The sequence below is a fragment of the Dendrobates tinctorius genome, unplaced genomic scaffold (genome assembly GCF_039654945.1).
Source record: "Dendrobates tinctorius isolate UK_male_01 unplaced genomic scaffold, ASM3965494v1 ptg000055l, whole genome shotgun sequence".
NCBI lineage: Eukaryota > Metazoa > Chordata > Amphibia > Anura > Dendrobatidae > Dendrobates > Dendrobates tinctorius.
This window is the reverse complement of record NW_027361723.1, coordinates 5,976,110-6,002,030: the sequence shown is the minus strand read 5'-3', so window position 1 is coordinate 6,002,030 and position 25,921 is coordinate 5,976,110. Positions and strand designations below refer to the sequence as shown.

The following is a 25,921-nucleotide window of genomic DNA, read 5'->3' as shown; positions in this document are numbered from 1 at the left end:
GGTGTTATGTAGGCTCTGTATGGCGTTATTATGTAGGCACTGTATGGTGGTATTATGTAGCCTCTGTATGATGGTAGTATGTAGCCTCTGTATGGTGGTATTATTTAGGCTCTGTATGATGGTATCATGTAGACGCTGTATGGTAGTATTATGTATACTTTGTATGGTGGTCTTATGTAGGATCTGTATGGTGGTATTATGTAGGCTCTGTATGGTGGTATTATGTAGGCTCTGTATGGTGGTGTTATGTAGGCTCTGTATGGTGGTGGTATGTAGGCTCTGTATGGCGTTATTATGTAGGCACTGTATGGTGGTATTATGTAGGCTCTGTTTGGTGGTGTTATGTAGGCTCTGTATGGCGTTATTATGTAGGCACTGTATGGTGGTATTATGTAGGTTCTGTATGGTGGTGTTATGTAGGCTCTTTATGGTAGTATTATGTAGGCTATGTATGGTGGTGTTATGTAGGCTCTATATGGCGTTATTATGTAGGCACTGTATGGTGGTATTATGTAGGCTCTGTATGGTGGTATTATTTAGGCTCTGTATGGTGGTATTATTTTGGCTCTGTATGATGGTATCATGTAGACTCTGTATGGTGGTATTATGAATACTTTGTATGGTGGTGTTTTGTAGGCTCTGTATGGTGGTGTTATGTAGGCTCTGTATGGTAGTATGTAGCCTCTGTATGGCGTTATTATGTAGGCACTGTATGGTGGTGTTATGTTGGCTCTGTTTGGTGGTGTTATGTAGGCTCTGTATGGTGGTATTATGTAGGCTCTGTATGGTGGTAATATTTAGGCTCTGTATGGTGGTATTATTTAGGCTCTGTATGATAGTATCATGAAGACTCTGTATGGTGGAATGATGTTAACTCTGTATGGTGGTATTATGTATACTGTGTATGGTGGTGTTATGTAGGCTTTGTATGGTAGTATTATGTAGGCTCTGTTTGGTGGTGTTATGTAGGCTCTGTATGGCGTTATTATGTAGGCACTGTATGGTGGCATTATGTAGGCTCTGTATGGTGGTATTATTTAGGGTCCTTATGGTGGTATTATTTGGACTCTGTATGATGGTATCATGTAGACTCTGTATGGTGGTATTATGTATACTTTGTATGGTGGTCTTATGTAGGATCTGTATGGTGGTATTATGTAGGCTCTGTATGGTGGTTATGTAGGCTCTGTATGGTGGTGTTATGTAGGCTCTGTATGGTGGTGGTATGTAGGCTCTGTATGGCGTTATTATGTAGGCACTGTATGGTGGTATTATGTAGGCTCTGTATGGTGGTGTTATGTAGGCTCTGTATGATGGTATCATGTAGACTCTGTATGGTGGTATTATGTATACTCTGTATGGTGGTGTTATGTAGGCTCTGTATGGTGGTATTATGTAGGCTCTGTATGGTGGTGTTATGTAGGCTCTGTATGATTGTATCATGTAGACTCTGTATGGTGGTATTATGTATACTCTGTATGGTGGTGTTATGTAGGCTCTGTTTGGTGGTGTTATGTAGGCTCTGTATGGTGGTATTATGTAGGCTCTGTATGGTGGTGTTATGTAGGCTCTGTATGATGGTATCATGTAGGCTCTGTATGGTGGTGTTATGTAGGCTCTGTATGGTGGTATTATGTAGGCTCTGTATGGTGGTAATATGTAGGCTCTGTATGGTGGTATTATGTAGGCTCTGTATGGTGGTATTATGAAGGCTCTGTATGGTGGTGTTATGTAGGCTCTGTATGATGGTATCATGTAGGCTCTGTATGGTGTTATTATGTAGTCTCTGTATGGTGGTATTATGTAGGCTCTGTATGGTGGTAATATGTAGGCTCTGTATGGTGGTATTATGTAGGCTCTGTATGGTGGTATTATGTAGGCTCTGTATGGTGGTGTTATGTAGGCTCTGTATGATGGTATCATGTAGACTCCTTATGGTGGTATTATGTATACTCTGTATGGTGGTGTTATGTAGGCTCTGTTTGGTGGTGTTATGTAGGCTCTGTATGGTGGTATTATGTAGGCTCTGTATGGTGGTGTTATTTAGGCTCTGTATGATGGTATCATGTAGGCTCTGTATGGTGGTATTATGTAGGCTCTGTATGGTGGTAATATGTAGGCTCTGTATGGTGGTGTTATGTAGGCTCTGTATGGAGGTGTTATGTAGGCTCTTTATGGTGGTATTATGTAGGCTCTGTATGGTGGTGTTATGTAGGCTCTGTATGATGGTATCATGTAGACTCCTTATGGTGGTATTATGTATACTCTGTATGGTAGTATTATGTAGGCTCTGTTTGGTGGTGTTATGTAGGCTCTGTATGGTGGTATTATGTAGGCTCTGTATGATGGTATCATGTAGACTCCTTATGGTGGTATTATGTATACTCTGTATGGTGGTGTTATGTAGGCTCTGTTTGGTGGTGTTATGTAGGCTCTGTATGGTGGTATTATGTAGGCTCTGTATGGTGGTGTTATGTAGGCTCTGTATGATGGTATTATGTAGGCTCTGTATGGTGGTGTTATGTAGGCTCTGTATGGTGGTATTATGTAGGCTCTGTATGGTGGTATTATGTAGGCTCTGTATGGTGGTGTTATGTAGGCTCTGTATGATGGTATTATGTAGGCTCTGTTTGGTGGTGTTATGTAGGCTCTGTATGGTGGTATTATGTAGGCTCTGTATGGTGGTGTTATGTAGGCTCTGTATGGTGGTATTATGTAGGCTCTGTATGGTGGTGTTATTTAGGCTCTGTATGATGGTATCATGTAGGCTCTGTATGGTGGTATTATGTAGGCTCTGTATGGTGGTAATATGTAGGCTCTGTATGGTGGTGTTATGTAGGCTCTGTATGGAGGTGTTATGTAGGCTCTTTATGGTGGTATTATGTAGGCTCTGTATGGTGGTGTTATGTAGGCTCTGTATGATGGTATCATGTAGACTCTGTATGTTGGTATTATGTAAGCTCTGTATGGTGGTATTATGTAGGCTCTTTATGGTCGTGTTATGTAGGCTCTGTATGGTGGTGGTATATAGGCTCTGTATGGTGGTATTATGTAGGCTCTGTATGGTGGTGTTGTGTAGACTCTGTATGGCGTTATTATTTAGGCACTGTAGAGTAGTTATTTCAGCACTGCATGAATGTTACATTGACACTGTATGGTTTGAGCGCTGTATAGATGTTGTAAGGACACTATATGGTAGTATTCAGCACTGTATGGTGATATTATATGGACACTATATGGTAGTATTCAGCACTGTATGGTGATATTATATGGACACTATATGGTAATATTCAGCACTGTAAGGTGATACTATATGGACACTATATGGTAGTATTCAGCACTGTATGGTGATGTTATATGGACACTATATGGTAATATTCAGCACTGTAAGGTGATAGTATATGGACACTGTTTGGTTTGAGCGCTGTAGAGATGTTATATGGACACTATGTCGTAGTATTCAGCAATGAGCTTTTATCTGATTGTGTAAATATTTCCGCACTCTGCAGCATAGGTGTGAGTTCACACATTACTATTTTTGCATTGTGTTTCTTCGACAGTTTTTCTGGCAATTGGTGTTACAATTTCCTGCAAAAATAAGTCCTGGGAAAAGTGTAGATGATATTATGTTTTCAATCACTGAAGGCGACTATCTGCTTTGTAGATGACGTACGACATTATTATTTTGCGCCGGTATGTTAGCATTGTTTGGGCAATGAAAATGGTATTTCGGTGTTATCCGGCATCATGCGGCTGTATTATATCAGCACTGTATGGCAATATTTATTGCCGCTCTATGCGGCATTCCTCATTATTCTCTGAATTACAGATATCGCTTTTGCTCTATACGGTATTATTCTTTCGTTACTGTATATAAAGCTATTGCTTTTCTATGCAATGTAAAATGGTAGTTTGGCACTTCATGGCGGTATTATGTTGGCATTGTGTAAGAATACTATATCAGCACCAATTAGCAGCATTTATTTCTGGATGGTGTGGCTGTACAATTAGTTCTGTAAATGACAGCTATAACTTCAGCACTATATGGCGGTGTTATTTGTGCACTATAATACCGTTGAAAAGCATTATTGCCATTTTGCTACTTTTTTGCAACTTTTTGATATAACATTTTTATAAAATAAGCATCTTTTATGATTTTCTAGAGTTCAGGGCAAAAACTGTGCTGTACCTTCAGGCCGGAGCACAAAGGAGGAGGCGGGAGGGGGTCGAAGAAAACCTATTTTCGCAGCTTTGACGCTATCCGTTTTCCTCGTGCAGTAAGTGTGGGATTGTAAGGGTTAAGTCCCAACAGGACAAACTTCTTCCATTATGTGTAAGCAATAACCCTGAATCTCCCCAGAGCACTGGCGCCAGTAAACAACCCGCACTTTAATTAGAAAGAAAGCCAAATGAGAGGATTCAACCAGCGCCCCCCAGTCCCCATTATCTTCCCCGTCGTATGTCGCCCCCCGTCTCCGCACCCCTCCCCCACACTCCGGCCTGCCAACATTCGCCTGGTGTCAGCAGATCTGCCGAGGTCAAGCCACTGGGTTTTTATTAATTTGATTAATAAAGTGCACGTCATCGGGGTAATTAGCAAGTAATTGGGAATGACAAGGATGTCAGAGACTGTCCCTCGAAGGAGAGAGCGCTTCCTCCCGGTGTAAATTACCCGCGCCTCTCAAGGCAATTAATTAGAAGTCAGACAGGAATGGTGGATGCTCCGATAGTCACAGGTAAACCTCACGCTCCGCTCACCTGCTCCATCAGGCATCGGAGACCCTCACACGCCCCATAATGGAAAGCTCCATCCCAGGGGGCTCAGCCATCACCACTGCCCCCGATCCACGGCCATTAATTGCTGCATCAATCTAACACTTGTGTAATTGATGAACTTCCCTCCCCGAGAAGCAATTATCTCACGCCTTAAATAATATCGGTGTTATCCCTTTAAGATATAAATTAGTTATGTGACAATAAACAGCAGAACCAGTTCAACACTATACCGTAATCTACTAAAAGGTGGAATTATCTACAACCGTAAGACAGAAATCCTGTATTACTACCCTTATATACAAGAATATAACTACTATAATACTGCCCCTATATACAAGAATATAGCTACTATAATACTGCCCCTGTGTACCATAGCATAACTACTATAATACTGCCCCTGTGTACAAGGATATAACTACTATAATACTGCTCCTATGTTCAAGAATATAACTACTAGAATACTGCCCCTATGTGCAAGAATATAACTACTATAATACTGCTCCTATGTCCAAGAATATAACTACTATAATACTGCTCCCTATATACAAGAATATAACTACTATAATACTGCTCCTATTTACAAGAATGCAACTACTATAATACTGCCCCCTATATACAAGAATATAACTACTATAATACTGCTCCTATGTACAGGAATATAACTACTATAATACTGCCCCTATGTGCAAGAATATAACTACTATAATACTGCCCCTATATACAAGAATATAACTACTATAATACTGCTCCTATTTACAAGAATGCAACTACTATAATACTGCCCCTATATACAAGAATATAACTACTATAATACTGCTCCTATTTACAAGAATATAACTACTATAATACTGCTCCTATGCACCAGAATATAATTACTATAATACTGTCCCTATGTACAAGAATATAACTACTATAATACTGCCTCCTATATACAAAACTATAACTACTATAATACTGCTGCTATGTAAAAGAATATAACTACTATAATACTGCCCCCTATGTAAAGAATATAACTACTATAATACTGCCTCTATGTACAAGAATATAACTACTATAATACTGCTCATATGTACAAGAATATAGCTACTATAATACTGCTCATATGTACAAGAATATAACTACTATAATACTGCCCCCTATGTACAAGAATATGACTACTATAATACTGCCCCCTATATTCAAGAATATAACTACTATAATACTGCCCCCTATGTACAAGAATATTACTACTATAATACTGCCTTTACGTACAAGAATATAACTACTATAATACTGCTCCTATGTACAAGAATATATCTACTATAATACTGCCTCTAAGTACAAGAATATAACTACTATAATACTGCTTCTATGTTCAAGAATATAACTACTATAATACTGCCCCCTATGTACAAGAATATAGCTACTATAATACTGCCCCTATTTACAAGAACATATCTACTATAATACTGCTCCTATGTACAAGAATATAACTACTATAATACCGCTCCTATGAATAAGAATATAACTACTATAATACTCCTCCCTATGTACAAGAATATAACTACTATAATACTGTCCCCTATGTACAAGAATATAACTACTATAATACTGCCCCTATGTACAAGAATATAACTACTATAATACTGCCCCTATGTACAAGAATATAACTACTATAATACTGCTCCTATGAATAAGAATATAACTACTATAATACTGCTCCTATGTACAAGAATATAACTACTATAATACTGTCCCTATGTACAAGAATATAACTACTATAATACTGCCTCCTATATACAAGACTATAACTACTATAATACTGCCCCCTATGTGCAAGAATATAACTACTATAATACTGCTCCTATGTACAAGAATATAACTACTATAATACTGCTCCTTATGTACAAGAATATAACTACTATAATACTGCCTCTATGTACAAGAATATAACTACTATGATACTGCCTCTATGTACAAGAATATAGCTACTATAATACTGCTCCTATGTACAAGAATATATCTACTATAATACTGCCTCTATGTTCAAGAATATAACTACTATAATACTGCCCCTATTTACAAGAACATATCTACTATAATACTGCTCCTATGTACAAGAATATAACTACTATAATACTGCCCCCTATGTACAAGAATATAACTACTATAATACTGCATCTATGTACAAGAATATAATTACTATAATACTGCTCCTATGTACAAGAATATATCTACTATAATACTGCCCCCTATGTACAAGAATATGACTACTATAATACTGCTCTTATGTACAAGAATATAACTACTATAATACTGCTCCTATGTACAAGAATATATCTACTATAATACAGCCTCTAAGTACAAGAATATAACTACTATAATACTGCCTCTATGTTCAAGAATATAACTACTATAATACTGCCCCCTATGTACAAGAATATAGCTACTATAATACTGCCCCTATGTACAAGAATATAACTACTATAATACTGCCCCTATTTACAAGAACATATCTATTATAATACTGCTCCTATGTACAAGAATATAACTACTATAATACTGCCCCTATGTACAAGAATATAACTACTATAATACTGCTCCTATGTACAAGAATATAACTACTAAAATACTGCTCCTATGAATAAGAATATAACTACTATAATACTGCTCCTATGTACAAGAATATAACTACTATAATACTGTCCCTATGTAAAAGAATATAACTACTATAATACTGCTCCTATGTACAAGAATATAACTACTATAATACTGCCCCTATGTACAAGAATATAACTACTATAATACTGCTCCTATGTACAAGAATATAACTACTAAAATACTGCTCCTATGAATAAGAATTTAACTACTATAATACTGCTCCTATGTACAAGAATATAACTACTATAATACTGTCCCTATGTACAAGAATATAACTACTATAATACTGCCTCCTATATACAAGACTATAACTACTGTAATACTGCCCCCTATGTGCAAGAATATAACTACTATAATACTGCTCCTATGTACAAGAATATAACTACTATAATACTGCCTCTATGTACAAGAATATAACTACTATGATGCTGCCTCTATGTACAAGAATATAACTACTATAATACTGCTCCTATGTACAAGAATATAACTACTATAATACTGCTCCTATGTTCAAGAATATATCTACTATAATACTGCCTCTATGTTCAAGAATATAACTACTATAATACTGCCCCCTATGTACAAGAATATAGCTACTATAATACTGCCCCTATGTACAAGAATATAACTACTATAATACTGCCCCTATTTACAAGAACATATCTAATATAATACTGCTCCTATGTACAAGAATATAACTGCTATAATACTGCTCCTATGAATAAGAATATAACTACTATAATACTCCTCCCTATGAATAAGAATATAACTACTATAATACTGTCCCCTATGTACAAGAATATAACTACTATAAAACTATCCCCTATGTACAAGAATATAACTACTATAATACTGCCCCTATGTACAAGAATATAACTACTATAATACTGCCTCCTATATACAAGAATATAACTACTATAATACTGCTCCTTATGTACAAGAATATAACTACTATAATACTGCCTCCTATATACAAGAATATAACTACTATAATACTGCCCCTATGTACAAGAATATAACTACTATAATACTGCCTCCTATATACAAGAATATAACTACTAAAATACTGCTCCTTTGTACAAGAATATATCTACTATAATACTGCCTCTATGTTCAAGAATATAACTACTATAATACTGCCCCTATGTACAAGAACATATCTACTATAATACTGCTCCTATGTACAAGAATATAACTACTATAATACTGCTCCTATGTACAAGAATATATCTACTATAATACTGCCCCTATGTTCAAGAATATAACTACTATAATACTGCCCCTATTTACAAGAACATATGTACTATAATACTGCTCCTATGTACAAGAATATAACTACTATAATACTGCTCCTATGTACAAGAATATATCTACTATAATACTGCCTCTATGTTCAAGAATATAACTACTATAATACTGCCCCTATTTACAAGAACATATCTACTATAATACTGCTCCTATGTACAAGAATATAACTACTATAATACTGCTCCCTATGTACAAGAATGTAACTACTATAATACTTTCACCTATGTACAATAATATAACTACTATAATACTGCTCCTATGAATAAGAATATAACTACTATAATATTGCTCCTATGTACAAGAATATAACTATTATAATACTGCCCCCTATGTATAAGAATATAACTACTCTAATACTGCTCCTACAGTTGTGGCCAAAAGTATTGACACCCCTGCAATTCTGTCAGATAATACTCAGTTTCTTCCTGAAAATGATTGCAAACACAAATTCTTTGGTATTATTATCTTCATTTAATTTGTCTTAAATGAAAAAAACACAAAAGAGAATGAAGCAAAAAGCAAAACACTGATCATTTCACACAAAACTCCAAAAATGGGCCAGACAAAAATATTGGCACCCTCAGCCTAATATTTGGTTGCACAACCTTTAGCCAAAATAACTGCGACCAACCGCTTCCGGTAACCATCAATGAGTTTCTTACAATGCTCTGCTGGAATTTTAGACCATTCTTCTTTGGCAAACTGCTCCAGGTCCCTGATATTTGAAGGGTGCCTTCTCCAAACGGCCATTTTTAGATCTCTCCACAGGTGTTCTATGGGATTCAGGTCTGGACTCATTGCTGGCCACCTTAGAAGTCTCCAGTGCTTTCTCTCAAACCATTTTCTAGTGCTTTTTGAAGTGTGTTTTGGGTCATTGTCCTTCTGGAAGACCCATGACCTCTGAGGGAGACCCAGCTTTCTCACACTGGGCCCTACATTATGCTGCAAAATTTGTTGGTAGTCTTCAGACTTCATAATGCCATGCACACGGTCAAGCAGTCCAGTGCCAGAGGCAGCAAAGCAACCCCAAAACATCAGGGAACCTCCGCCATGTTTGACTGTAGGGACCGTGTTTTTTTCTTTGAATGCCTCTTTTTTTTCTCCTGTAAACTCTATGTTGATGCCTTTGCCCAAAAAGCTCTACTTTTGTCTCATCTGACCAGAGAATATTCTTCCAAAACGTTTTAGGCTTTTTCAGGTAAGTTGTGGCAAACTCCAGCCTGGCTTTTTTATGTCTCGGGGTAAGAAGTGGGGTCTTCCTGGGTCTCCTACCATACAGTCCCTTTTCATTCAGATGCCGACGGATAGTATGGGTTGACACCGTTGTACCCTCGGACTGCAGGGCAGCTTGAACTTGTCTGGATGTTAGTCGAGGTTCTTTATCCAACATCCGCACAATCTTGCGTTGAAATCTCTTGTCAATTTTTCTTTTCCGTCCACATCTAGGGAGGTTAGCCACAGTGCCATGGGCTTTACACTTCTGATGACACTGCACACGGTAGACACAGGAACATTCAGGTCTTTGGAGATGGACTTGTAGCCTTGAGATAGCTCATGCTTCCTCACAATTTGGTTTCTCAAGTCCTCAGACAGTTCTTTGGTCTTCTTTCTTTTCTCCATGCTCAATGTGGTACACACAAGGACACAGGACAGAGGTTGAGTCAACTTTAATCCATGTCATAGAATCATAGAATCATAGAATCATAGAATCGTAGAGTTGGAAGGGACCTCCTGGGCCATCTGGTCCAACCCCCTGCTCAAAGCAGGATTCGCTAAATCATCCCAGTTAGATGTCTGTCCAGCCTCTGTTTGAAGACTTCCATTGAAGGAGAACTCACCACTTCTCGTGGCAGCCTGTTCCACTCATTGATCACTCTAACTGTCAAAAAGTTTTTTCTAATATCTAATCTGTGTCTCCTCCCATTCAGCTTCATCCCATTGCTTCTAGTCTTTCCTTGTGCAAATGAGAATAAAGTTGATCCTTCTACAATGTGACAGCCCTTTAGATATTTGTAGACAGCTATTAAGTCTCCTCTCAGTCTTCTCTTTTGCAAACTAAACATTCCCAAATCCTGCAACCTTTCCTCATAAGACAGGGTTTGCAGACCGGTCACCATTCTGGTCGCTCTTTTCTGAACTTGCTCCAGTTTGTTGATGTCTTTTTTAAAATGTGGTGCCCAAAATTGGACACAATATTCCAGATGAGGTCTGACCAAAGAGGAGTAGAGGGAAATAATGACTTCACGTGATCTAGACTGTATGCTTCTGTTAATACATCCTAGAATTGCATTTGCCTTTTTTGCTGCTGCATCACACTGTTGACTCATATTCAGTCTGTGATCTATTAGTATACCCAAGTCTTTTTCACATGTGCTGTCACTTAGCCCTATTCCTCCCATTCTATATATGCTTTTTTCATTTTTATTGCCCAGATGTAGTACTTTGCATTTCTCCCTGTTAAAAACCATTCTGTTAGTTGCTGCCCACTTCTCCAGTTTATTTAAATCTTTTTGAATCCTCTCTCTCTCTTCTCTAGTATTAGCTATCCCTCCTAGCTTTGTGTCATCAGCAAATTTAATCAGTTTACCCTCAATTCCTTCATCTAAATCGTTGATAAAGATGTTGAACAATACAGGGCCCAGGACAGAGCCCTGTGGTACCCCACTTGAGACATTCTTCCAACTGGATGTGCAGCCATTTACGACCACTCTTTGGGTCCGATCACTAAGCCAGTTATGAATCCACCTAACAGTTGCCTTGTCCATTCCATACTTAGTCATTTTTTCAATAAGGATTGTATGAGAGACTTTGTCAAATGCTTTGCTGAAGTCAAGATATACTATATCTACAGCATTTCCTTGATCCACCCAATCAGTGATTCCGTCATAGAAGGAAATTAAGTTAGTCTGACATGACTTATTAGTTACAAACCCATGCTGACTCTGTTTAATCACTTCATTCTTATCCAGGTATTGACATACATGTTGTTTAATAATTTGTTCAAAGATCTTTCCTGGTATAGAAGTCAGACTCACCGGCCTATAGTTGCCTGGGTCCACCTTCTTCCCCTTTTTGAAGATAGGAACAACATTTGCTCTTCTCCAGTCTTCTGGGACTTCTCCTGTTCTCCAAGAATTTTCAAAGATTATGGAGAGGGGTTCAAAAATTTCTTCTGCTATCTTTAGCTATCTGCTATGTCAACTGGCTGCAATTGTGATTTAGTTATTGCCAACACCTGTTAGGTGCCACAGGTAAGTTACAGGTGCTGTTATTTACACAAATTAGAGACGCATCACATGATTTTTCGAACAGTGCCAATACTTGTGTCCACCCTCTTTTTTTATGTTTGGTGTGGAATTATATCCAATTTGGCTTTAGGACAATTCTTTTTGTGCTTTTTCATTTAAGACAAGTTAAATGAAGATAATAACAAAGAATTAGTGTTTGCAATAATTTTCAGGAAGAAACTGAGTATTATCTGACAGAATTGCAGGGGTGTCAATGCTTTTGGCCACAACTGTATGTACAAGCATATAACTACTATAATACTGTTCCTATGTACAAGAATATAACTACTATAATACTGCCTCCTATATACAAGAATATAACTACTATAATACTGCACCTATGTATAAGAATATAACTACTATAATACTGCCTCCTATATACAAGAATATAACTACTATAATACTGCCCCTATGTACAAGAATATAACTACTATAATACTGCCCCCTATGTACAAGAATATAACTACTATAATACTGCCCCTATGTACAAGAATATAACTACTATAATACTGCCCCTATGTACAAGAATATAACTACTATAATACTGCCCCTATGTACAAGAATATAACTACTATAATACTGCACCTATGTATAAGAATATAACTACTTTAATACTGCCCCTATGTACAAGAATATAACTACTATAATACTGCCCCCTATGTACAAAAATATAACTACTATAATACTGCCCCCTATGTACAAGAATAAAACTACTATAATGCTGCACCTATGTATAAGAATATAACTAATACTGATCCTATGAACAAGACTATAACTATAATAATACTGTCCCCTATGTACAAGAATATAACTACAATAATACTGCCCCTATGTACAAGAATATAACTACTATAATACTGCCCCCTATGTACAAGAATATAACTACTATAATACTTCCCTATGTACAAGAATATAACTACTATAATACTGCACCTATGTACAGGAATATAACTACTATAATACTGACCCCTATGTACAAGAATATAACCACTATAATACTGCACCTATGTATAAGAATATAACTAATACTGATCCTATGAACAAGACTATAACTACTATAATACTGTCCCCTATGTACAAGAATATAACTACAATAATACTGCCCCTATGTACAAGAATATAACTACTATAATACTGCCCCCTATGTACAAGAATATAACTACTATAATACTTCCCTATGTACAAGAATATAACTACTATAATACTGCACCTATGTACAGGAATATAACTACTATAATACTTCCCTATGTACAAGAATAAAACTACTATAATGCTGCACCTATGTATAAGAATATAACTAATACTGATCCTATGAACAAGACTATAACTACTATAATACTGTCCCCTATGTACAAGAATATAACTACAATAATACTGCCCCTATGTACAAGAATATAACTACTATAATACTGCCCCCTATGTACAAGAATATAACTACTATAATACTTCCCTATGTACAAGAATATAACTACTATAATACTGCACCTATGTACAAGAATATAACTACTATAATACTGTCCCCTATGTACAAGAATATAACTACAATAATACTGCCCCTATGTACAAGAATATAACTACTATAATACTGCCCCCTATGTACAAGAATATAACTACTATAATACTGTCCCCTATGTACAAGAATATAACTACAATAATACTGCCCCTATGTACAAGAATATAACTACTATAATACTGTCCCCTATGTACAAGAATATAACTACAATAATACTGCCCCTATGTACAAGAATATAACTACTATAATACAGCCCCTATGTACAAGAATATAACTACTATAATACTGCCTCCTAGCTGTGAGGTTGTGTGTCAGTGGTTCTCCTCATGTCTGGAGCAAGCCCAGGGAGGGGCCACCCTGGGCGGGGAAGCTCCCCTGGCAAGGCCCAGGCTTCCCGGCCTACACTGGGACTAGCCTCCCAGGTTTCTACCAATGGGAATGTTAATCCCAAAGCCACTGTGAGTCCAGTGAATGCAGTGAGTCAAAGCTGCAGCAGTTCTGTGAAGGAGGAAAAGGCTTTGACTAAAGTTTTGGGAGGAAAACCTTCTCCAGTTCCAGCAAAGAAACAAGAAGGAAAAGTGTCAGTGAGTGATGGAAACCAGCTGAATGTGAAGTCTTGTAGCTCCCCAGTCGGTAAGCAGCTCCTGCCTGGTGCACAGGTGAGATCGGCCCCAGCTGTGCAGATCACCTCTCCTGCTTCCAGGCAGAGACGGACGTCTTTGGAAAGGCAGACAATGCAGGAGAACCTACAGCAGCATGGCAGTATGGCGCGGTCAGGACGCACACGGTCACAGTCAGGTGGCAGTGATAAACCTGCTGCGGAGCCTGCATCCAGCCAAGGGGCCACAAAACCATCCGTGGTGGACCCGCACAAGACTGTCTTCAAAACCCCTGTACCCGTGGTCAAGACTAAGCCTGTGGGGCCGGCGCGTGCACCCGAGCTGCAGCTAGCGGATGAGATACCGGGACTTGTCCGAAAACTGGGTGAGTTACAGCAGCAAAAAAAGCGCTGCAAATGGAGGTAGACTTCATCTATAGCCTAAAGACCACTAATCCTGCCAGTAATGAGGCCTATGACCTGAGACTGAACACACTGGGTGTACAGCTGGCGAGTGTTGTGCAGGACACTGAGTCTGTGCTGGAGAGCATGGGGCCCCTGGCAGAGACCTACAGGAACCGCGAGCGGTTCGCCTCCTATAAGCAGGACTGCGCTATAGAGGCCAGGACCCCTGATGATCAGGACGGGACCCCCCAGCAGCAGACACGGCCAGTGTTACAGGCTGCCCGCTTCTGCTTCCAGGAGGGAAAACAGCTGCAGCAGCGGGCAGCTCAGTGTGAACAGGAGCACACACTTCAGACTGCAGCAGAGGCACCACAGGTCCCAGAATGCCCCACACAGGAGCAGGACAGTATTTGTGAGACTGTTTGTGCTGATGAGGCTGAAGCACAGACTGTGGCTGGTGATGCTGTGCCCATGGGGTCGGGGGTTGGAGGGGTTTCACATTCTGTATTGGACGTCGCACTGTCTGATGATAATGATGCTGCTCATGATAATGTGCATGATATGTGTGATTATCCCCCTTTGCCATCTAGTCCACAAGGTGTGACAGCCCCCCTGCTGCAGGCCCTCTCCCTGTCAGTCAGCCCAGTGTGACCCGGCAGGTGCCCCCCAGGAATGCCTGGAGCCGCGGCGCCCCATCCTTCACTTCCAGCGCCAGGTATACCGGCCAGACATTCAAACGCATTAATGTGGTGCGGTTTAAATACATAGGTGCCAAGGAGGATCTGCCACAACGCAGGTATGTGGTGAGAGAGCTGCTCTGCGGCCAGATGGGGTTTGTGGCAAAGGAAATACTGGCGGTGTCTAATCTTCAGGACAGGCAGGGCTACGAGGTCAGCTTCAAGCTCATGTCTGACCTGGACAGATTCTGGGCCAATTACCCCAAGTTCAGAGATGCTGAGGGCTGGAATAAGTTTGTGTTGGTTCCTATCTCCAGGCCGGACACTGTCACAGTAAACATCACGTTCTGGAATGAGGCCGTTCCTCCACAGGACATCGAGGTGTGGCTCCGGAGACACTGTGACCTCGTCTCTGGACTCACCAAGGTCAGAGATGAGGATGGTATCTGGACAATGGGGTGGCGGGTCTTGGTAAAATTGCGGCAATGTGATAACATCACTGCCCACTTACCCAACTCCTTCATTGGGAGGGAGAAGGGAAGGTGTTATTATCCCGGGCAACCCAGAACGTGCTTCAAATGTGGTGGGAAAGGTCATCTGGCTAACGCCTGTACTGTGGTGAAGTGCAGTCTGTGTGGGGCAATCGGCCATGTCGCTGCGGACTGCCGGGACGTCAGGTGCAACCTCTGTGGTAGGATGGGCCACCCTCACAGGGACTGTCCAGACGCCTGGCACAACATCTGCAGAGTCTTCCCTGATGAGTTAGTGATGGCAGGGGCTGAGGCTCAGGAGGATGAGGATGTGGTGGCAGGGACACATGAGGAGGAGTGTTTAATGTCAGGAGAGATGCTGACCAGCTCAGATGCCCACCAGGAGTCCACTCAGGCAGCACCAGAGAAGCAGGGTGCAGAGGGGAACATGGAGGTCGTCCATCAGGTCCAGCAGCCTCAGATAGCCCCCCCCCCCCTTCAGCATCGCTGTCTGTATCTGATGACTGGAGCATTAATAATAATAAAAGGAAGAAAAAGAACACATCCTCCCGTAAACCTGAGGCAGAATATGACACTGGTCAGAGTGCTAGTAAGAAGGTTCAGAATTCTGCAGGAGTGATGGTCGTGTCCAACAAGTATGGAGTTTTATCTGACTCCAATGGTGACGATTATGAGGAAGAGTTGAGGAAAGTTGATGCTGAGTGTGACAGGGACATAGAGGACCATCCCCCACCAAAGCGGAAGCCCTTATCTGTGGACCCTCAGGTAGAGTCTGACATGGACACCAGTGGTGGACAGAACATCTCTGACTCATGATGATGGCTGTTACTCTGCTCGTTCTATATTGTGTTGTGATGGCGGGGTTCTTATTGACAGTGACCTCGAGCAATGTGAAAAGCATTAAGCTGAGGAGAACTAGACACACGGTGTATGAACATCTCAAATATCTGGACACAGATGTCATCTTCCTGCAGGAGACACGACTGACATCTCTGGAGCTTATGAGAGAGGCTGAGAGGGAATGGCGGTCCGGTCCTTCTTTCTGGTCACTGGCTGTAGAGCCTTACGCCGGGGTCGCTGTCCTGTTTAACACCAATGATGTGACTGTGCATAGGATGACGGAGGTGGCCATGGGAAGATGTCTGGTCCTGGAAGTCACTATCCATGGGAGGCGACTCCGACTTATTAACATCTATGGGCCACAGACAGTGACTGACAGGATCCAGCTGTTTAATGACGTCAAGCCTTACCTCTTCACTTCTCTTCCAGTGGTGATGGCGGGGGACTTTAATGCCATAATGACATCAGGTGACAGCTCCTCAGGCAGGGCAGTGACCAGGGACGGTAAGGTCCTGCATAACGTCATAATGCAGGCAGGACTGACTGACATTTTCACGCAGGGTGGGCGACAGCCAAAATTCACATATTCATGTTCCAACAGGAGCAGTAGGATAGATTTTGCTTTTGTCAGTCCTACTGAGGCTGTCGGCGCCCTGAGTGAGAAGGTCGTCCATTACTCTGATCACCTTGCCTTGTGCTTCTCTTTGGGTTCCTCTAACCGTCCGGACATTGGTAGAGGGTTGTGGAAGCTCAATTCCAGTCTCCTGGATGATGCCTATGTTCAAAGCCGTGTTCACTCCCTTATCCAGCTTCATCTAGACAGGGTTGACTTCTATGACAACATGACCGACTGGTGGGAGGACGTCAAGGAGGATATCAGATCCCTCTTAAAGAGACTGTCAGTTAATAAAGGGAGGAATAAGTACAGCCAGTACCTAAAGCTGCGCAAAGAATTGGAGTCACTGTATTCGGCAGGCGGGGATGACAAAGTGAAGATCGACCGGCTGAAATCTGAGATAAAGCAGTATCAGTATAGCAGGTATACCTCCCTGGTTCTTGAACGGGATTATGGGTCCTTAGGGGCCCCTGATCCCTTTGAGAATTGCAGGGAGAGGGTGGCCAAAAAAATGGTCACGGGTCTCACAGACTCCCAGGGTGTATTGCAGGATTCACGGGAGGGTATCCTGGAGGTGGTGAGATCTTACTAGGCTGACTTGTTTCAGAGGAAAGTTTTGGATAAAGATAAGATGGCTCAATTCTTGGAGGCAACTCCAGTGCCTGATACTAATGATCTGGACTTTTCTCCTTTGACAGCAGAATTAACGGTGGAGGAAGTTAAGGAGGCTATTGATAAGTTACATCTGAAGAAGGCACCAGGTCCAGATGGTATAACGGCAGAATTTTATAAGAAATTCAGAGACCTCCTGGCTCCAATTCTCGTGGATGTGTATAGAAATTGTCTAGAAAATCACCTGATGCCTCCATCCATTAGAGTGTCCTCGTTAATTTTGCTGTCTAAAGGTAAAGAGCCGAGCGACATCAAGAACTGGAGGCCGATTGCCCTCTTGAATGTGGACAGGAAGATTCTAGCAAAGATCCTATTTTCTAGATTAGTCTGTTTGTCCCCGGCACTGTTGGCAGGCTCTCAGTTTGGCACGGTAAAAGGGCGGAACATCTCTGGAGCAGTCATCTCAATACGAGAGATGTTTGAGAGATGTAAAGCTCTGCGGTGTGGGAGATATGTTGTTAGTCTGGACCAGGCTAAAGCCTTTGACAGGGTTGATCATGACTATCTGTGGGCCACTTTGTCAAAGTACGGTATTCCGGGACAATTTGTGGATTGGCTGAAGACGTTGTACAGAGAGGCGGTGAGCTTTCCTCTGATTAATGGTTGGCAGGGTGACACTTTTGGAGTTGGGGCAGGGGTGAGACAGGGCTGCCCAATGAGTCCGCTCCTGTATGTTTTTGCCCTAGACCCGTTTCTGAGGTCACTGCAGGAGTGCGATTTTCAGGAGGTGCCGGTCCCCCACTGCCCGCCTCTGAATGTTGTTGCCTATGCAGATGATGTGACGCTGGTGATCTCCAATCCTCGTGAGGTGCAGATGTTATCCGCGTCCATCAGAAGCTACTCAGAGGCCTCCGGGTCTCTGGTTAACCTTGAAAAGAGCCAAGCTCTGTGGACATTAGATACTGAGCCCAGCTTTGATCTGCCGCAGTTTTCCAAAGCCTCCACCCATATTAAGATCCTAGGGGTTAAATTTGGGAGGGATGATAATGCCACGCTAAATTGGGAGGAGAAATTGGAAACCGGAAATGCAAAGGTTCAGCGATGGAAGAACTGGAGGCTGACCTACAGAGAAAGGGTCACAATGTTGAAGATGTACCTGGTCCCCGTTTTCTTGTATGTCTCTGTCGCTTTCCCTTTGCCAGAATCTTTCTCAGCGAGGCTCTTCAGCCTGTTCTTCCAGCTGTTGTGGGGGAATAGGTTGAACCTAATAAAGAGGGGAATAACGTACCTACGGCAGAGAGAGGGTGGGCTGGATATGTTGAATCCAAGGGTTTTCTTTGACTCCTTGTTTCTAAAGGTGAATTTTGGGAACATGGACTCAAACAGTAGCTCCCTGTGGGTAAATAGTATCAGGTACTGGATATTGCCTTTTGCAGAATCTTGGGTGCGAGGCGGCAGTCTCAAAAGGAGGAGATGGACAGGTGACCACCTCCCCCAGTATCTGGACTATGGTCTGAAGTGTGTTAGGAGGTGGGGACTGGAGAAGTCTTACATTGAGAGCAGTACGAGAAGAGACCTGTATGCTCGTGTATGTAGGACTTTCTTCTACTCTCCACTGGCCCTGAGAGATTGTGTCACCACCACCCTGCAGGAAAGCCTTAGGTTCCTAAACGGGAAACGGCTTCCTCCTAAACTGTTTGATGTCACTTGGCTTTCACTGCATAGTCGGCTCTTTGTCAGAGGGAACCTGAAACATCTGTGCGTCTCTGATTGGAATTGTCCCCTTGGTTGTCTGCAGGAGGAGACTATGGAACACTTTATATGTGATTGCTGGGGAGGGAGGAAGATCTGGGAGGAAGTGTCAGATAATCTAAAAATCCCCAGACTGCGGACCCTAAAGTATCCCGACATTATCTATGGTGTCCCCTCCACTGTTAGTGACATCAACAGAGAGACGATGTACATTATAATCAGTGTCATCAAATACTATCACTGGCACATGAGAACCCTGGTGTCACTACACAATGAGCTGTTCGATCACACCGCTGCCGCCAATCAGGTTATGTCAGAACTCCGGTGGATAAAATCACTGGAAGTTGGAAGGAGTCCGAGAAACATAACGTTATGGAGAAACGTAAAATTCAGTTAGAAAAATATGATAATTTTTTTTTTTTTCTAACTTTCTTTTTCTATCCCCAGGTGTGGACACTTTAATTTATTTATGAATATGATCTGATTATGTAGTGCTGTGTATATATTACCTAAGTGGTTTGTGTTTTGTAATACTGGATGATTTTTGTTTTATTATAATTGTTTTATGTTTGGTTTATAATAAAAATTGCCCCCTATGTACAAGAATATAACTACTATAATACTGCTCCTATGTACAAGAATATCACTACTATAATACTGCCCTATGTACAAGAATATAACTACAATAATACTGCCCCTATGTACAAGAATATAACTACTATAATACTGCTCCTATGTACAAGAATATAACTACTATAATACTGCCCCCTATGTACAAGAATATCACTACTATAATACTGCCCTATGTACAAGAATATAACTACAATAATACTGCCCCTATGTACAAGAATATAACTACTATAATACTGCTCCTATGTACAAGAATATAACTACTATAATACTGCTCCTATGTACAAGAATATAACTACTATAATACTGCCCCTATATACAAGAATATAACTGCTATAATACTTCCCTATGTACAAGAATATAACTACTATAATACTTCCCTATGTACAAGAATATAACTACTATAATACTGCCCCTATGTACAAGAATATAACTACTATAATACTGCCCCCTATGTACAAGAATATAACTACTATAATACTGCCCCCTATGTACAAGAATATAACTACTATAATACTGCCCCCTATGTACAAGAATATAACTACTATAATACTGCCCCCTATGTACAAGAATATAACTACTATAATACTTCCCTATGTACAAGAATATAACTACTATAATACTGCCCCTATGTACAAGAATATAACTACTATAATACTGCCCCCTATGTACAAGAATATAACTACTATAATACTGCCCCCTATGTACAAGAATATAACTACTATAATACTGCACCTATGTATAAGAATATAACTACTATAATACTGCCCCTATGTACAAGAATATAACTATTATAATACTGCTCCTATGAACAAGAATATAACAACTATAATCCTGCCCCCTATGTACAATAATATAACCACTATAATACTGCCCCTATGTACAAGAATAGAACTACTATAATACTGCCCCTATGTACAAGAATATAACTACTATAATACTGCCTCTATGTGCAAGAATATAACTACTATAATACTGCCACCTATATACAAGAATATAACTACTATAATACTGCTCCTATATACAAGAATATAACTACTATTATACTGCCCCTATGTACAAGAATATAAGTACTATAATACTGCCCCCTATGTAAAGAATATAACAACTATAATACTGCCTCCTATGTACAAGAATATAACTACCATAATACCGTCCCTATATAAAAGAATATAACTACTATAATAATGCTCCTATGTACAAGAATATAACTACTATAATACTGCCCCCTATGTAAAAGAATATAACTACTATAATACTGCCCCTATGTACAAGAATATAACTGCTATAATACTGCCCCTATGTACAATAATATAACTACTATAATACTGCCCCTATATAAAAGAATATAACTGTTATAATACTGCTCCTATGGTCAAGAATATAACGACTATAATACTGCTCCTATGTGCAAGAATATAACTGCTATAATACTGCTTCTATGTACAAGAATATAGCTACTATAATACTGCTCCTATATACAGGAATATAACTACTATAATACTGCCTCTATGTAGAAGAATATAACTATTATAATACTGCTCCTATGTACAAGAATATAACTACTATAATACTGCTCCCTATGTACAAGAATATAGCTACTATAATACTGCTCCTATGTACAAGAATATAACTATTATAATACTGCCCCTATGTACAAGAATAAAACTACTGCAATACTGCTGCTATGTACAAGAATATAACTACTATAATACTGCCCCTATGTACGATAATATAACTACTATAATACTGCCCCTATGTACAAGAATATAACCACTATATTACTGCTCCCTATATACAAGAATATAGCTACTATAATACTGCCCCTATGTTCAAGAATATAACTACAGCAATACTGCTGCTATGTACAACAATATAACTACTATAATACTGCCCCTATGTACAAGAATATAGCTACTATAATACTTCCCCTATGTACAAGAATATAACTACTGTAATACTGCCCCTATGTACTAGAATATAACTACTATAATACTGCTCCTATGTACAAGAATATAACTACTATAATACTGCTCCTATATACAAGAATATAACTACTATAATACTGCCCCTATGTACAAGAATATAACTACTATAATATTGCCCCCTATGTACAAGAATATAACTACTATAATACTGCTCCTATGCGCAAGAATATAACTACTATAATACTGCCCCCTATGTACAAGAATATAACTACTGTAATACTGCCCCCTATTTACAAGAATATAACTACTATAATACTGCCCCCATGTACAAGAATATAACTACTATTATACTTCCCCCTATGTACAAGAATATAGCTACTATAATACTGCCCCTATGTACAAGAATATAACTACTATAATACTGCTCCTATGTGCAAGAATATAGCTACTATAATTCTGCCCTTATGTACAAGAATATAACTACTATAATACTGCCCGTATGTACAAGAATATAACTACAATAATACTGCTCCTATGTACATGAATATAACTACTATAATACTTCCCCCTATGTACAAGAATATAGCTACTATAATACTGCCCCTATGTACAAGAATATAGCTACTCTAATACTGCCCATGTGTAGAAGAATATAATTACTATAATACTGCTCTTATATACAAGAATATAACTACTATAACACTGCCCCTATGTACAAGAATTTAACTAATATAATACTGCCCCTATGTACAAGAATATAACTACTATAATACTGTCCCCTATATACAAGAATATAACTACTATAATACTGCCCGTATGTACAAGAATATAACTACTATAATACTGCTCCTATGTACATGAATATAATTACTATAATACTTCCTCCTATGTACATGAATATAACTACTATAATACTTCCCCCTATGTACAAGAATATAGCTACTATAATACTGCCCCCTATGTACCAGAATATAACTACTCTAATACTGCCCATGTGTATAAGAATATAATTACTATAATACTGCTCCTATATACAACAATATAACTACTATAACACTGCTCCTATGTACAAGAATTTAACTACTATAATACTGCCCCTATGTACAAAAATATAACTACTATAATACTGTCCCCTATGTTCAAGAATATAACTACTATAACACTGCCCCTATGTACAAGAATATAACTACTATTATACTGCCCCTATGTTCAAGAATATAACTACTATAATACTGTCCGCTATATACAAGAATATAACTACTATAATACTGCTCCTATGTACAAGAATATAACTACTATAATACTGCTCCTATGTACAGTGTGGGGAACAGCATGCAAGCATCCCATAAGCAATGCATCACAGAAGCTAAGCATCAAACAAGCGGCTGTTATCTATGGAAAAGAATTAACATTTATCTCTCTTCACACAGGTAATCAACTGATCCACCCCTGCATGTATTCACTCCATTCACTGTTAGCAAGCAGCCTGAATGGTACAACTCCCCACCTCTGCTGGCTGTCATTTCTGCTGCAATATATCCAAATGGTACAATTCCATACTTCTGCTTGCTGCCTGTCTTCTGCTGCTTTACCATTTTGCGACATATTTTAATGTGCCTGATAAAGCTTTGGTATAATTCATTTGTTGCACTGTATCTAATGCTTACTGCTTTAGAATCATAGAATCATAGAATCATAGAATCGTAGAGTTGGAAGGGACCTCCTGGGCCATCTGGTCCAACCCCCTGCTCAAAGCAGGATTCGCTAAATCATCCCAGTCAGATGTCTGTCCAGCCTCTGTTTGAAGACTTCCATTGAAGGAGAACTCACCACTTCTCGTGGCAGCCTGTTCCACTCATTGATCACTCTAACTGTCAAAAAGTTTTTTCTAATATCTAATCTGTGTCTCCTCCCATTCAGTTTCATCCCATTGCTTCTAGTCTTTCCTTGTGCAAATGAGAATAAAGTTGATCCTTCTACAATGTGACAGCCCTTTAGATATTTGTAGACAGCTATTAAGTCTCCTCTCAGTCTTCTCTTTTGCAAACTAAACATTCCCAAATCCTGCAACCTTTCCTCATAAGACAGGGTTTGCAGACCGGTCACCATTCTGGTCGCTCTTTTCTGAACTTGCTCCAGTTTGTTGATGTCTTTTTTAAAATGTGGTGCCCAAAACTGGACACAATATTCCAGATGAGGTCTGACCAAAGAGGAGTAGAGGGAAATAATGACTTCACGTGATCTAGACTGTATGCTTCTGTTAATACATCCTAGAATTGCATTTGCCTTTTTTGCTGCTGCATCACACTGTTGACTCATATTCAGTCTGTGATCTATTAGTATACCCAAGTCTTTTTCACATGTGCTGTCACTTAGCCCTATTCCTCCCATTCTATATATGCTTTTTCCATTTTTATTGCCCAGATGTAGTACTTTGCATTTCTCCCTGTTAAAAACCATTCTGTTTGTTGCTGCCCACTTCTCCAGTTTATTTAAATCTTTTTGAATCCTCTCTCTCTCTTCTCTAGTATTAGCTATCCCTCCTAGCTTTGTGTCATCAGCAAATTTAATCAGTTTACCCTCAATTCCTTCATCTAAATCCTTGATAAAGATGTTGAACAATACAGGGCCCAGGACAGAGCCCTGTGGTACCCCACTTGAGACATTCTTCCAACTGGATGTGCAGCCATTTACGACCACTCTTTGGGTCCGATCACTAAGCCAGTTATGAATCCACCTAACAGTTGCCTTGTCCATTCCATACTTAATCATTTTTTCAATAAGGATTGTATGAGAGACTTTGTCAAATGCTTTGCTGAAGTCAAGATATACTATATCTACAGCATTTCCTTGATCCACCCAATCAGTGATACCGTCATAGAAGGAAATTAAGTTAGTCTGACATGACTTATTAGTTACAAACCCATGCTGACTCTGTTTAATCACTTCATTCTTATCCAGGTATTGACATACATGTTGTTTAATAATTTGTTCAAAGATCTTTCCTGGTATAGAAGTCAGACTCACCGGCCTATAGTTACCTGGGTCCACCTTCTTCCCCTTTTTGAAGATAGGAACAACATTTGCTCTTCTCCAGTCTTCTGGCACTTCTCCTGTTCTCCAAGAATTTTCAAAGATTATAGAGAGGGGTTCAAAAATTTCTTCTGCTATCTCCTTCAGTACTCTGGGGTGTAATTCATCTGGACCTGGAGACTTGAATTCATTTAGGCTAGCTAAGTGTTTCCTCACTATCTTTCTGTTTATAGATATCCTGGATTCTTCTATTCCCTTAATAGGACAGTGAATAACAGTTGATGTTACATTTCCTTTCTGAGAGAAAACAGATGCAAAATAGGAATTTAAAAGTTCAGCCTTCTCAACATCCTGTCCTACCATTTCATCATTATCATCCTGTAAAAATCCTATAGCATCTTTGACTTTTCTTTTACTTTTGACATATCCCCAAAATCCTTTATTATTGCTTTTGACATCTCTTGCAAGCCTCAATTCATTTTCAGCTTTGGATAATCTGATTTGTGCCCTGCAGGTTCTGCAGACAGCATTATATTCTTCTTTAGATATGCCTCCCTCTTTCCATTTTATAAACATTTTTTTCTTCCTTTTTAGCATGTGCTTAAGTTCTGTGTTCATCCATCCTGGTTTCCTTAACTGCTTCCTATTCTTCCCTCTTTTCGGAATTGTTAACAACTGTGCTTTGAGAATTTCATTTTTCAAGAATTCCCATCCTTCCTGGACATTTTTGTCTTTAAGGATATCCAGCCATTGGATTCCTCCAATTCTCTTTCTGAATCCCTTAAAATCTGCCTTTCTGAAATCTAACCTTGACG

At 39.5% G+C, this 25,921-nt stretch overlaps 1 long non-coding RNA gene across 1 annotated transcript in view; it reads left to right on the top strand.

The window, feature by feature from the left end:
• Positions 1-4,051: 4,051 nt before the first annotated feature.
• LOC141091728 (uncharacterized) overlaps positions 4,052-25,921 on the top strand; it is a 35,647-nt gene continuing 13,777 nt past the window's right edge. The window contains exons 1-2 of the long non-coding RNA XR_012232563.1: positions 4,052-4,277; positions 23,504-23,619. This is a non-coding gene — a long non-coding RNA (uncharacterized lncRNA). The remainder of the gene's footprint in view (positions 4,278-23,503; positions 23,620-25,921) is intronic.